At 41.7% G+C, this 15324-nt stretch overlaps 2 pseudogenes; one reads left to right on the forward strand and one right to left on the reverse strand.

The window, feature by feature from the left end:
- The window catches only part of LOC101432720 (transmembrane protein 132B-like), a 253068-nt pseudogene that overhangs the window by 208421 nt on the left and 29323 nt on the right, over positions 1–15324 (forward strand).
- Positions 9275–13401, reverse strand: LOC139439180 (DNA repair protein RAD51 homolog 3 pseudogene; annotated as a pseudogene).

Genomic DNA, 15324 nt, shown 5'->3' on the forward strand with positions numbered 1-15324 from the left:
ACCTTCCTGTCATCATAAGTCCATCTTCCTTCACCTCTGACCACATCCTGCCCTGCTTCTCTCCATCCCATTCCCATGCTTTATTTCCTTCAGAGCATTTACCTCTGGCTTAGTTTTGACTTGTTTGTTGACTTGTCTGTTTGTTATCATTTTTCCATCATGGCAGAATGTGGCCGCCCCCTCCACTGTTCACATCTGCATCCACTGCATCTAGCCTGGTGTGGGCATGAAGTCCTTTGTTTGTTCATTCATTCATTCAGTGAACTGATTTTTCAATGCAGCACTGAATGAATTCCCACTATGTTCAATGCATTAAAGGGACAGTTCATATTTGGTCTTTGGGTATTTATTGTTACATGTCCCACAGCAGAATTTGAAAGGACATAGTGTACAATTTGTTTGGAAAAGAGCTTGCAGGGCACGCTTTTCATCCTGCCACATGCCCTTGTGACATAGTGGGACATGGACATCCAAGAAGTGCAGTTCCTGTTGGGGGACTTTTCCTTTTGGAAATAAATTCTGACATCTTTGCTTGTGACTAGAGAAAAGGTCTCTGTAGTGTAATGCCTGGCACTTAGTGAGGAAGTTTTGTTCTCAGAATCATGGCTGAGTGAATTGTCATAGACTCAGGTTCCATGTAGGGGACTGTGATGGATGACCCATAGACTCCCAAGCCTCAGGCCCCTTCATTCTGCAAGGGCAGAGTTTGTGTGTAGAACTGTTGGAGGTGAGGGAAGAGGCAGTTCTTACCTCGAATGAGAAATTGAGAGAAACTGTACAAAGGACAACTAAATGACCACTAAATAATGCTTGCAGAAAATACTGCTTGGGTGATTCTTGGCTTGTTTGAATACAAATGTGGTATCGGTCATTACTAATGAGAAAGCAGTTTGAAAACCTTGTTTGCTTAATTTTATCACTGTGGTAGACTCCTCTGGCCTTCTTCCCAGCTTGAGGTGCTTACCTTTCTTCCCTTTTTTCGTGTGTTTGAGAATTGCTTCCTCATCTCCCTTTCCCTTCCCCTCCCTGGTGCATGTGGGAGGGCTGCTGGCAGCCATGTTCATATCACGTGGCCCATTCCCTCGGTGCTAACTGATTGGACAGTTAACCCCATGAGCTGGACCAATCAGTCTCTCCTAGGATGTAAAATTAGTCTTTCACTGTAGTTGCAGTTGCAACAGGTAAAATCCCTTCTATTTCCTCGTTCCAGATTCTTGAGGTTTTACTGCTTTCTAGCCTTAGGATTGATCAGAACCCCCTACATTAGTCTGAAAAATCCTCTTTTTTAAAGCTTCGGTGGGGTTCTTTAACTTATAAGTAAAGAGTTGATGCGTATAGTCAAAATAATAGTAAATAGTCCTTGAGCCTTACTCTGTGCCAGGCCTTGTGAAAAGTAGTTTATACACAGGAGATCAATTTATGACGAGACGGAGGCCAAGAGGTTAAGGACCTTGGCTCACAGCCCCCCATTTAGTTAGTGATAATCCTAGGTTTCAGTCTCAAGTAGGCTGACTGAAGAAGAAAAGAGAGAGAATTAGTTCGCTATTGAGAAGATAAAGAAATTAGGGTAATTCAATATGGATAACAAAGATAAAAGTATAATACTTTGTTAAAGCTGGTACCAGAAATAAGAGGAGGGTAATGATGGTAGTATTTTGGTGGAAAAGGATAAAATGAGTGGAGGAGTGAATTTGGACATGGAAAAGGAAATGGAAAACTAAGCCAAAGAGAATAATACATTGTATATCATATATTTTGCTGAAATGCAGCTAAAGAGAACAAAGCGGGTGGGGTGGCAAGGGAACAGTGAGTCCAGAGAGACCGAGCCCTTTCTGTAGAGCCCAAGATGTAGAGAAACTCTGAATAACCAGTTAAGTTATTATGATGGATTTGGTCACTGGAAAACATGCTCTCAAGAAGTTAATATCTGAACAAAGGGAAAGATGAAGAAAGGCTTTCTTGGAGATGAAAGGAATTCAACTAGAATTAGGAGGACTAAAGAACTGTTATTTTTACAATTGGTGGCTCTTGCAATAGGGAAAGATGATGTAAGCATGAGTATGTTAGTATATATGTGAGTGTGTATGTTAGTATGTATGCTAATATATGTGTATGTGTGATTGTATTTGTGAATGAGCATGTTTATATGTATATATATGTCAGTATGTATGTGTGAGTATGTTAGCATGTTGTTATGTGAGCATGTTAGGATATGTGTGTGTATTGTAAGTACATGTTAATGTGTGTACATGTGTTAGTATGTGCGAACATGTTAGTATGTGTGTCAGTAGCTGTGTTATGTATGTGAGTACATGTTAGTTTGTGTGTATGACTGTGTTAGTATGTGTGGGTGTGTGAATATAGTTACAGTCTGCCTCAAACGTGCCTGACGCGCGCACGTTTGCATCCCGGGCATCAGGCACGTCTGGCTCCCTGGGCTTAACCACCCTGTGCCCTCTCTGCCGCCCTCCCCATCTCCCCACCTGGATGGGCTTCTCGGTGGTTCCTGGCCGCCATCCCCTCTGGCCGCACTCCGCCTGCACCGAGGCAGCAGCAGCCCAGGCCTCTGCCCGACCACGCGCCCCGGGAGCAGGAAAACGGGTCCCGAGTGAGGGAGCTTCCTTCCCAGAAGCCTCCGCAAACGTCTCCTCACCTGCCATTGGCTGACTTGGATCACCTGACTATCCCTGAGCCAATCACTGTGGCCAGGAGGACGGGGCGCGCTGATTGGCCAGCCCAGACCCTTAGGAGAGGCAGCTTCTGGGAAATCCAGGGAGGGCCATAAGTAAAGGTGGTGAGAGATGGTCAGGAGGATGTGGGGGCACCGGGAGTCCCCTGGAGGCAGCTGTGCCTTCCTACCTGTGGTCTGGGTAGCGGGGCCCTGGGAGCCTCCGCCTGCTCTTCTTTTCCATTTTTATGGTCCAAAGAAATGATGCAGTGCTCCCAGGGTACGGAGAATGTGGTTTGGATGATACAGGGATGGCGTTTTTAGTGTAAATATATCTAATATACTAGTATTCTTGTGTAAATGTATTTCAGTATGTAACTGTGTAAAACTAGCATTTAAAGCATGCTTTTTCATCAGTGAGTGATTTTAACATGAGGTTAGGTAGAAGAAAATTGAGGAAACCCATTTAAAGTCAGTTGTGTCACCACAAACACTTCTAAAACACGTTCATCCCCTCAAACCTCCCAGTACCCATTAGCAGTCACTCCTCATTGCTTCCCAACTCCCCCAGCTGTAGGCCATCATGAATCTACTTTCTGTCACCATAGATTTGCCTCGTCTTAACATTTTGTATAATTGGGATCATACAATAAGTGGTATTTTATGTCTGGCTTTCACTTAGCATAATGTTCTCAAAGTTTATTCATTTTGTAACGTGCATCATCTTTTCGTTCCCTTTTATGGCTGAATAATATTCCATTGTGTGGATATACCACATTTTAATTATTCATTCATAAGTTGATGAACATTTGGGTTATTTTACTTTTGACTATTAATGTTACTCTGAACATGACAAGTTTTTGCATGGACATTTGTTTTAATTTCTCTTGGGTATATACTTTGGAGTGAAATTTCTTTGTCATGCGGATGCTTCATGTTTAACCTTTTGAGGAACTGCTTTACTGTTTTCCACAGTGGCTGCACTAATCTTTCATTTCTACCAGCAGGAGTATATATAAGGATTCTGATTTATTCACATCCTAACGGTTGTTATCTGTTCTTTTAAAAAAATTCTTTTTTGGGGGGAGCAAATGTGTCTCAAGTGGTTAGGTGCCTGCCTCCCACACAGGAGGTCTAGGGCTGGGCTCTGGTGCCTCCCAGGAACAAAAAAAACAAACAAACAAAATAATAAGCAAACAAGCGAAGCTCAGGGAGACCATGTGGCCCAGTGGTCCTGAGTGCAATCCCCAGTAGTGGTATCTCAAAAGAAAAAAATTTTTTTTTTGTAGTAGCATATATAGAACTTGAAATTTTGCATTTTGACCATGTTCAAGTGTACAACTCAGTAGTATTAATAACAGTTGCAAGATTGTGCAGCCATCACCCACATTCTAGCCATCATAGTGGATATGAAATGGTGTCTAATTGTGGTTTTGATTTAACATTTCCCTAATGACTAGTGATGTTGAGTATATTTTCATGTGCTTATTGACCATTTAAAGATTTATTTTTTATTTATTTCTCTCCCCTCCCCCCCCAGTTGTCTGCTCTCTGTGTCCATTCACTGTGTGTTCTTCTATGACCACTTCTATCCTTGTCAGCGGCACCAGGAATCTGTATTTCTTTTTGTTGCGTCATCTTACTGTGTCAGCTCTCTGTGTGTGCCACGCCATGCTTGGGCAGGATGCACTTTCTTTTGCTCTGGGCGACTCTCCTTACGGGGCACACTCCTTGCGTGTGGGGCTCCCCTACACGAGGGACACCTCTGCGTGGCATGGCACTCCCTGCGTGCATCAGCCTTGCGCATGGGCCAGCTCCACATGGGTCAAGGAGGCCTGGGGTTTGGACCAGACTTTCCATGTGGTAGGTGGACGCTCTATCCATTGGGTCTAGTATGCTTCCCTGTCCATTTATATATCCTTTGGAGAAGTGTCTGTTGAGCTTTCTTGCCCTTTTGTAATTGGGTTATTTATCTTTTTATTAATTTGTGTGAGTTTTTATATATTATAGATATGTTATTAATCAAATGTATGATTGGTAAATATTTTCTCCCATAATGCTGGTTGTATGTTCACTTTCTTGATAGTGTCCTTTGATGTAGAACAGAGAAGCTTTTAATTTTCATGAAGTCCTATTTTTTTTCCTTTGGTTGATTGTTCTTTCAGTGCCATAATGGAGACACCATTGCTTAATTCAAGATCATGAAGATTTGTGCATATGTTTTCTTCTAAGGTTGCAGCTCTTACATTTAGGTCTTTGTTTCATTTAGAGTAGAATTTTACTTATGGTGTGAATGAAGATAATTTCATTCTTTTGCATGTGGATCTCCAGTTGTCCCAGCACCATTTGTTGAAAACACAATTCTTTCAACATTGAATTGCCATATCACCCTTATTGAAAATCAATTTAGCATAAAAGTGAGAGTTTATTTCTCCACTTTCTGTAATGTTCCATTGATGTAGACTTAGATCTTCTGCCAGTATCATTGTCTTGGTTTTTGTAGCTTTGTAGAAAGTTTTGAAATCATCAAGTGTGAGTTCTCCAACTTTGTTCTTTTTCAAAATTGTTTTGCTTACTCTGTCTCCCTTGTATTTCCATATGAAATTTAAGATCAGTTTGCCCGTTTCTGCACAAAGAGCAGCTGGGATTTTGATAGAGATTACATCAAATCTGTAGATCATTTGGGGGAGAAATATTGTCTTAACAATATTTATTCTTCTGTTTCATGATAAGGGGATGTGTTTCCATTTATTTAGGTCATCTTTAATTTCTTTAAACATTGTTTTCTAGTTTTCAGAGCATATGTTTTGCACTTCTTTTGGTAAATATGTTCCTATGTATTTTATTCAATTTGTTCCTATTGTAATGGAATTTTTTTCTTATTTCCATTTTTGGGTTGTTCATTGCTAACATACAAAATCAAGTAATTTTTGTCTCTTGGGCTTGTATCTTGCAAACTTACTGAATTCATTTGTTATAATAGGTTTTAGTGGATTCTTTAGGATTTTCTATATTCAAGATCATGTCGTCTATAAAGGGAGATGGTTTTACTTCCTTCTTTCTTATCTGGTTGCCTTTTATTTCATTGTCTTGCCTAATTGCCTTGGTTAGAATCTCTAGTGCAATGTTGAGTAGAAGTGGTGAGAGAAGATACCCTTGCTGTGTTCCTCATCTTAGAAATTATTCAGTCTTTTACCATGGGTTCTTTGTAGATGCCCTTTACCAGGTTGAGGAAATTCCCTTCAATTCCTTGGTTGTTGAGTGTTTTCCTCATAAACAGGTGCTACATTTTGTCACATTTTTTTCTGCATCTATTGAGATGATAATAGTGTACTACATTATTTGATTTCTGGTATCAAACCAACCATGCATTCCTGGGATAAATCCCACTTGGCCAAAGTATCTTTTGTAGTGTGTTGCTGTATTGGGATTGCTAGCATTTTGTTGAGTGAGGATTTTTGCCTCTGTGTTCATTAGAGATATTTGTCTATAGTTTTCTTTTCATATGGTATTTTTGTCTGGTTTTGGTGTTAGGATAATTTTGTCTTCATAGAATGAATTGGAAGTGTTTCTTCATCTTTTGTTATTTTGAAATATTTGTGAAGGGCTTGATTTATTTGTCTTTAAGCATTGGTTAGAAATCAGCAATGGAGCCATCCGGGTGAGGTTAATTTTTATGGGTATTTTTTAAATTACTAATTTAATCCCTTCACTTGTGATAGACCCATTCAAATTTTCTATTTGTCCTTGAGTCATTTTCATTGTTTTAATTTACCCTTATTTGTGAATTTTCCAATTTTCTTTCTGCTTTTAATTTCTAATTTTATTCCATTGTAGCCTGAGAACATTCTTTGTATGACTTAAATCCATTTGAATGTATTAAGCCTTAATCCATAGCTTAGAATATGGCCTATCTTTGAGAAAGTTCCATGTACACTTGAGAAGAATGTGCATTCTGCTATTGTTGAGTCAAATGTTCTGTAGATGCCTCTTAGTCAATTTAATTTATTGTTTGAGTATTATGTTTCATTGTTGATCATTCTAGTCATTCTATCCATTTTTGAAAATGGTATTGAAGTCTCTAATTATTGTTGAAATTTCGATTTTTCCTTTTAATTCTTTGCTTTTTTTCCTTATTGTATTTTTGGGCTCTATTTTAGGTGCATATATGTTTATAATTTGTATATATTCCTGATAGATCAAGCATTTTATCATTATAAAACGTCCCTCTCTATTTCTGGCAATATTTTTCATAATCTTTTTTTTTCTTCCAGATTCCTTGTGATTGTGGTTTTGGATGATATATTAGTATCTTTTCCCATCCTTTTACTTTCAACCTATTTGTATCTTAGAATTCACAGTATACTACTGCAGATAGCATATAGTTTTATCTTCCTTTTTGTTTCATCCATGCTGACAATCTCTGCCTATTTATTTGGTTGTCAAATCTAGTCACTTGAAAGTCATTAATTATATATTTGAATATACATCTGCCATTTTACTTTTTGTTTTCTATGTATCTGTGTCTTTTATTCCATATTCCCTTTTTAAGCTTTCTTTGCATTCACTGAATGTTTTCTAAGTATAATATTTTAATTCTTTTAATGATGTTTCACTATTGTTCTTTTCTTTGTGGTTGCTTTGAGGCTTACTATATATCTCTTAACTTATCAAAACTCTATATAAGATTTCTACTAAGTTAATTCCAGTGAGCTATAGCTTCTATATAGTATTGCTTCTATAGAGCAAAGCTCTATTTCATCTTTCTTTTTTTGTGCTTCTATTGTTATATATGCTACAGCCATATATGTTACAGATGCAAAAATGTGTTATTTTTTTACTTTATATAATTGAATATATTTTAAAGAAGCTGACAGAAGAAAGAAGAACAAGTGTACATTTATAGACTGTGTTATAGTAACCTTCTTATTTGCCATTCCTTGTTCTCTGCACCTGTTCCTTTGGATTCAAGTTACTGTCTGATTTCATTTCCTTACTTCAGTATAGCTTTGATCCCACCCATGTCCTTGGTACTATGTTTGTTACATATATTGAATTTATGTTATAAGCCCAACTATATTATATACATACTCTTTTATACAACTGCTTTTAAAATCATTTAAGAGAAAAAAGGAGAAGAAAGAAGAAATATGTATTTGTACCATTTAAAAAGTAATCACATAATTAATTTTATTGGTGCTCTTTTTTTTTCATATGGATTCAGCATTACTCTCTGGGATCCCTTGCTATCAGTATGAAGGATTTCCTTTAGTATTTCTTGTAAGGTGGATCTGTTAGCAGTGAATTGTCTCAGTTTTGTTTATCTAAGGGTATCTTTATTTTGTCTTCATTTCTGAAAGATAGTTTAGAATGCTTGGTTTACAGATTTCTTCTTCTTTGAGCACTTTGAGTATATTACACCACTGCCTTCAAGCCTCTTTTGCAATTGATGAAAATTCAGATGTTAATCTTGCAATACCCACGTATGTGATGAGTCATTTTTGTTCTACTGTTTTCAATATTTTCTGTTGCTATTTGGCTTTCATCAATGATGTGTCTAGGTGGGAATCCCTTTATGTTTATCTTACTTGGAGTTTATTGAGCTTCTTAGATGTGTAGATTAATGCTTTTCAACAAAGTGTGGAGTTTTTCAGCTATTATTCTTCAAATATTTACTTCTTTCTCTCCTTTCTCCCTTTGTTGTTCCCGGTATATATGCTGGTATGCTTGATTATGGTCCACTTTTGTCCCAGGCTGTGTTCATTTTTCTTCATTCTTCCTTTGCCTGTTTTTTTTGGAGTACATAATTTCTATCAATCCATTTGTTTTGCTGCCTTTTTTCCCTTTTGCCAGCTCACACCTACTCTTGAGCCTCTATGAATTTTTTTTTGCAGAAATAAATAATGGTGTATTCATCAACCTATTCTGGAAGATATATGTTCTAGACAATTTCTAGATGAGATAATAGCACCGAAGACATTCCTTTAACATCATAAAACAACATAGAAAGTTAAACCAATGGCTTGGAATTTTAGAATAGAGGTTACCTAAATCAATTTGGTCAGTTAAAAATTTTATTTTACTAATAAATCTGAATATAATGATATACTGACTCATGGTGCTAAACAAAAAAAACTTCTGTCATTTTTAGGAGTTTCCAAAGTTACATTTCAAACAGAGAACAAAATATTTTCTGGGCAGTTGTCAAAGAAGGGGGCCATTCTGAATGATAAATTCAGATTGGCCACATGAGATCAGCTCTCCACTTGGGTGAATCACAATACCTATATCATCTCTACTAAACGCTACAGAAAATGAAAACAGAACAAAATAGTAGAACAGTGCTTTAAAAGAACTTGTTCAGAGAATCAGATTTCTTAATTGTTTTTCCCATTCACTTCAGTATATTTCTCATTCACTCATGCCTTAGTATGCCTTTATATTTTAAAGTAACACATCTCCTGCTTGTGCACATTGGATGTCAAAGCATCAGCATATTTGCATACTTTGAGATTAGCCTTTGGGTTTCTATTCTTCTGATTCTTGTGACCATTTCCAGAAATTCATTCTGCTGGCAATGAACATTCAGTAGCAACAACAGCATCTCTAAATCCCTAAAACTAAAGCAGGAACCAGTGAGGCCTGACTTCCATCAAACTTGGTTGTCATTTGATTGGTAAAAATTACAGCTAATCTGTGGTTCTTTGCAAGACTGATCATTTCCTGGGCTAGGCTATTTAGTTACTGAGTATGAAGTGATAGATCATCTAGGTCATGACATAATGGAAGAGGAGTACTTACTGATTTGGGGGTTCTTAACCAGGGGTCCATGAGCTTGAATTGAAATTCAGGAAAACATTATTCTTGTGGGGACGTGTTGGTGCAGGTAAGGTATGTTTATTTATTTTTTTATTTTTTATTTTTTTTTAAGATTTATTTTTATTTATTTAATTCCCCTCCCCTCCCCCGGTTGTCTGTTTTCTGTGTCTTTTTGCTGTGTCTTGTTTCTTTGTCCGCTTCTGTTGTCGTTATCGGCACGGGAAGTGTGGGCGGTGCCATTCCTCCGCAGGCTGCTCCCTCCTTCGCGCTGGGCGGCTCTCCTTATGGGTGCATTCCTTGCGCGTGGGGCTCCCCTACGCGGGGGACACCCCTGTGTAGCACGGCACTCCTTGCGCGCATCAGCACTGCGCATGGGCGAGCTCCACATGGGTCAAGGAGGCCCGGGGCTTGAACCGCGGACCTCCCATGTGGTAGACAGACGCCCTAACCACTGGGCCAAAGTCCGTTTCCCAAGGTGTGGTATGTTTATTAACTAATATGCGGTGTAGTGTGGGCTTAGTAAGGGGTTGGTGGTTTTCACCTGACTGGCAAAGGGGTCCATGGAACAAAAAATGGTTAAGAACCTGCACTAATCAAACCTTTGAGTGTTCTGAAATGAAGCCGGGAAGGAAATAAATTTGTGCCAAAAGTCCTGTGTAATCATGCCAATGTAAATGACAAATATGGGGAAAAAATCTTTTCAGGAGTGAAATCCTCCAGTTTTCGGTGCTCCTCTCCCACATGTGTTCCTGCTATAAGGTGAAGGTGCTGAATGCAGGCAGCAGCAAGGACTACCACTCTGTCCACTGTAAAACTTCCCTCTGTATCAATAAAAACTGCTTCACCTGCCACTCCTCCAAAACACTCTGGTATCTGCTCATCTGCTGCCAACTGCATACGTAATTATGCTTTCCCAATATCAGGTGCACCAGAGATTTCTGTTTTGGCTAAGGGTACTCCCCTCCCAAGAACATTATATAGTGCTGAACAGAAGGTCATTATATAGTGCTGAACAGAAGCCCTTGGTATGCTCCTGCTCAAGAAGTTCCAGTGCTGTACGCTCCTTGCCTGTCTCAGATGTACCAGCATATCTTGGCATATTTAAGAGACATGATATGTAGAGTTTCTAAGGCTTCCTCTTTAGAAATCCTAACTTCTTTGCTGAGCTCTGAAGGTCTCACCTCGAGGAATTCCTTGGCAGTCTAGGAACTCACAAACACTAATTTTACCTGCACTGCTGTGAACAGCGGGAAAACTCCCTAAATCCTGCTGCATTTCAATGCAGAATCCTTGATTGCAGTCTCCGTGCAACCAAACTCTGCTTGTCAGTGCCCCAGCCTGTGCCATATGTCCTGTAGTGAATTTTTCATTTCAATTCTTACACTTTTCAACTCCAGGATTTCCAGTTGATATTTTTTGATAATTACTACTTCTTTATTGATATTCTCTATTTGAGGAGCATTGTCATCAAACTTTCCTTTATTGCTTTAATCATTGTTTTTTCTAGTTCTTTCAACATGCATGTGACAGCTTTTAAGTCTTTGTTAAATTCAACATCTGGCCCTTTCATAGGCAGTTTCAGTTACCTCTGTTTTCCCTTTATATAGATAGCATTTTCCTCTGTATTTTCATGTCTTAAAATGTTTTTTTTTTTGCTCAAAAGTTGATATTTTAGATAATATCCTGTACCTCTGGGTACAGACCCCTACCCTTAGGGCTTTTCATTGTTGTTTTTGCTGGCCTGTTTATTTAGTGACCACATGGACTCTTTCATTAATGCCTGTTTCTCCTGCAGTGTGAAGCCTTTCTGGGGAGACGGTGGTTTTATCAGGGCTCTCTTTGACTCTTTCCTTGGTCCCTCTGCTTAGCTGTCTTCATTGGCATCCCACCCAGCTGTTAGGCCCCACTAATTTCCCACTGATGATTCTAACATTGCGTGGACATACATTTTTCCATGGTCTGCTGTATTAAAGTTGGGTCCCTTTGCATAATGGTTTTTGTAGCTAGTATTTCGAGTTTGTCCTGACCTTAGTAGGGCTATTCTTAGTTGTTTTTACCTAGTTCTCTCTGGAAAACTGGCCTACAGTTTAGCTTGTAGCTCTCCTGACTACCATTCCCCTCTTAATTATTACCACCAAAATCTCCATTATTTTTGGTAATGTCCTGAGGCCCGAATTTCCACATACTCTCTTCCAAATAAAGTGAGTTCCTTTGGGAGAACTTTAGACTCTCCTTTCTCTGGGCTGGAGAGTTCCTTTGGCTGGTGATGAATTGGCTAAATGTGGTCCTGCTGGGTCACAGCTGGCAGCCTGTTGGCATCCAGAGTCCCTGAGCACAGCAACCAGGCAGAGGACCTGCACCCAGCTCCCCAGGAAAGCCCTGCTGTGTGGGCTCTGTGGCCTTTCCCAGACCTCCAGGGGCACCAGCAACCAGCCCACTGCAGCATTTAATGAGACGTGGACCTCCTTTTTGGCAGGCAGGATTTGTGGCCCGTTTTGAAGAGTGCTACTAGACGGGGAGATCAGATATTTTAAAAATACTCTTATTGTGATGTTGGGTTGTATCTTGTTGCAAGACAGGTAGACTCGGTAACTAATTCCATTTGCGGAAGAAAGGGGTGGCCTAGAAGCCTGCAATTGTTCAAAACAAGCACTCTCCACACTGGGAGTTTCCAGCTGGGGTTTAGAATGAAGAACTGTCTGTGGGCTCTTCTTCCAGGTTACAGGGCTGGTGTTGGGTGAGGAGGAGATGCTGTCTTCCTGGGACTTGTGTTTGGTAGCCCTTCATAAGATGGATACCTTAACCACATCTTCAAATGAGATTTCTAAATCATCTGTGGATGGGTCAACAGAGCCTTTTAGTGGGGCATGCCATGTGCTTTCAAGAGCAATGTCTCTTGCTTAAGCCTTTCTCTAGTAAGGCTCATGTACCTCTGGTGGTCTGAAAAATGGGGTTTGGTGGAACAGAGACAAACCTTTTTTTTTTTTTAATTTTTAAATATATATTTATATTAGTGTACTAGAAAATAAAATCCACAGTTTTGCAGGTAATGTTGTTGGGGCAGCTATGAGTGGGCAGAGTGCAGTTATCAGCTGCACCCAGACTGCTTAGGTTGGAGGTACTGCAGCATTGTGCCTGTGAAATTGAACACCTGTTACCAGTGTATGGCAGTGAGGAGAGAGCCGATGGTTATCAGCCACCTCTGGAGTTTCTCATATTCTCATTTCAGAGTACCTGCTGTGCTGTTACTTCAGTAATTCATCAAAAGTTTAAGTAATTTTTGAAAGGATGATATGGCAGCAATCATGAGAGTGCCACACGAATTTTGGGAGTCTTGGCCCAAGAGATGTCCTTAATTCAACCTTTTGTTTCACAGAAAGTTAAAGGTATATTAATAAATTAATTTTAATTCTGTTATTCCATATACTGTTGTAGTGTCAGGTGCTGGGACTAGATAATTAAGACCTTGAATGTCTCATGCCATATTAGGGGAGCCCTGATACAGTTTGAAAAAAGCTCCAGTAAATGGGTGCAGTGTGGAATGGGGTGTAGGAGAGCTGTGGCTGGGGAGACAGGAAAGACTTCACAGGGGAAGGGGTGTTTGAGCTGTGTGTTGAGGGATGCATAGGAGTTCACCAGGCAAACAAGTGGCAGAGGCATGTCAGCCATAGCAGGGAGCCTGGAAGTATGAAGGAGCAGGGGCAGGTGAGTGGGTGGGGTAAGGAGTGCGGCCTCTCTCCGTGTGGCTGGTGGGATAGGTTAAGGTGCGTGCAGGTGGGAGGACGGGCAGGGCCTGAGCTCGAGAGGGCGACTGGGATGTGACGACCTTCAAACCATGCTAAGGAATGGGGGCCTAATTTATGGGCCAGGATGGCCCAGAGAGCCATTTGCGTCACCTGTCCCGTGGTGGCCATCACAGGCAAGCCCAGCACGCCTTCCTGCGTGAGCCCTCATTCCCCCCAGCACTGAGCAGCCTCCTGGCATTGATGGGCGCGGGCAGGTGAGATGAACCTGCCTCTGTGCCTGGTAGAGCCTAGGGAGCCAGCGAGAGTTTTTAATAAGGATGGAAAGCACGATGCTAATGAACCTGTTATTCTGGAGGAGTAAAAAGGCACTTCCCTTCCTTTCCAGTGGGGCCAGATCACATACGTCAGGAGGTCCTTAGGCCAGAGGCCCTAAAAGGACAGGCCTGGGAGCAAAGACAAGCTCTGTCCAGCCTGTAAGTGAAAACACATGTAGTTAGATGCCAGTATTGACATATCAGTAGTGGTCACCAGAATCTGGATTCCCTGTTTCTCTTGAAAAGCCAGAAGGTCTGTGTCCACTGTCCTGGCATCCACGTGGCCGGGCAGGCTCGGCCGAGGAGCGGCTGCCCTTTTAAGTGGGGTGTTTGCTGCAGCCCCTGCTTTTCCCAGTCACGCAGCACCCACCTTCCTGGTTCACGTTACCTCCTGGCCCCAGCAGGGACTTGGTTGTGGAGTCAACCCCCACCAGCAGCTCTTGCAGTGTACCCCAGGACAGTGGTGCTGAAAAGTTAGGGGTCAGTTGCACACATAACTGAATTCTGTGACAAACAGATAAGATTAGCTACATTATATAAAGTACTAGAAATGTTTATTAGATACAATAGATTGTCATTGATTGCCAGTGGAAATAGAGGTTTTCTCAAATCAGCACTTAAAGTAAGACCCACGAGGATTTCACCACGGGGGGCCACTTCCCAGCCGTCCAGAAGCAGAGTTTAGAGCCAGGGACTGCGCCGGCCCCGCCCTGCTGGACAGGCCTGGAGCTGATCGCAGGCGGGTTCCCCGGCCCCTCCATGTGGCCGAGGCGCTGGGGCTCCCGCCTTCCCTGCGTCTGGCCCAGCCTGGCCGCGTCCTGGGACTTGGGGTCCCTCGTTGGGGCCCTTCACTGACAGCGTGAGTGTGGACGTAAACACTTCTCGTGGCAGCAGGGCACGGATCTGCCTTTGCCAGGAGTTTTAGCTTGGGCCTTTCAGAGCCCTTGCCTCGAATTTCGGGGTCCAGAGCAGGTGGGAGAAAGGCCCCCCTTTGTATTTACAGCCCCTTTTCCTGGAGTCTCAGAAGGCAACTCTCAGCTACTGATTTTTCACCTTGGGTGTGCAGCTCACAGCTTTCTTTTATAGAAGTTTCTTTTCTGAAAGAAATTTTCATAAGTAGTTTCAAAATAAGTTTGGAAAACATGCACCCTGCAGATCTCTCTTTCTCTTCCCCCTGAGAATATGCTTTTCCTGCCAAAATGCTTTTCTTTTATGTGGCTCATTTATATGCAAACCCTGAACCCCTAAGCCGCGGCTCCAGCACCTGGGCCCGGGAGCTCATTACCAGCCATTCCCGCAGGCTCCGTGTTTGCGGCTGGAGCTGGGTGAGGGGCTGGGTGCCCCATGAGCTGAGCCTTCACCACCTCAAGGAGTCTTAATCCCTTTTGGGGCACCGCGTGTGAATCGGAATCCTGCATCTTTTCCTAAACTAGCAAGTGCTGTGGTGCTTTTTAGTTCTCCCAGTGTCAAGGGAGAAAATGCTAAAGTGAACACATCCCACAGATAAGCGTGTGCTAAACTTTGTACCCAGCAATGAACTTGGCCCTGGGTTGCCAGGGGTGCTCTCGGTGAGGGGCTTTCTTGAGAGCCCTTGTCTGCAAAGGCAGAAGCAAGCCGTGTTGCTGTCTCAGTCAGGGCTTCCGCCCCGAGGGACAGAGGCCCCGCACTTCCTGTCTCTCCTGTTGGGCTGGCCCAGCACACAGAGTCTCGGGAAATCGCCTGTGCCCTGCACTGGTGCCACCTAATGGGGACCCGGAGGGAGGGGTGCCAGGGAGCC

The sequence above is a fragment of the Dasypus novemcinctus genome, chromosome 6, assembly GCF_030445035.2.
Source record: "Dasypus novemcinctus isolate mDasNov1 chromosome 6, mDasNov1.1.hap2, whole genome shotgun sequence".
Lineage (NCBI taxonomy): Eukaryota > Metazoa > Chordata > Mammalia > Cingulata > Dasypodidae > Dasypus > Dasypus novemcinctus.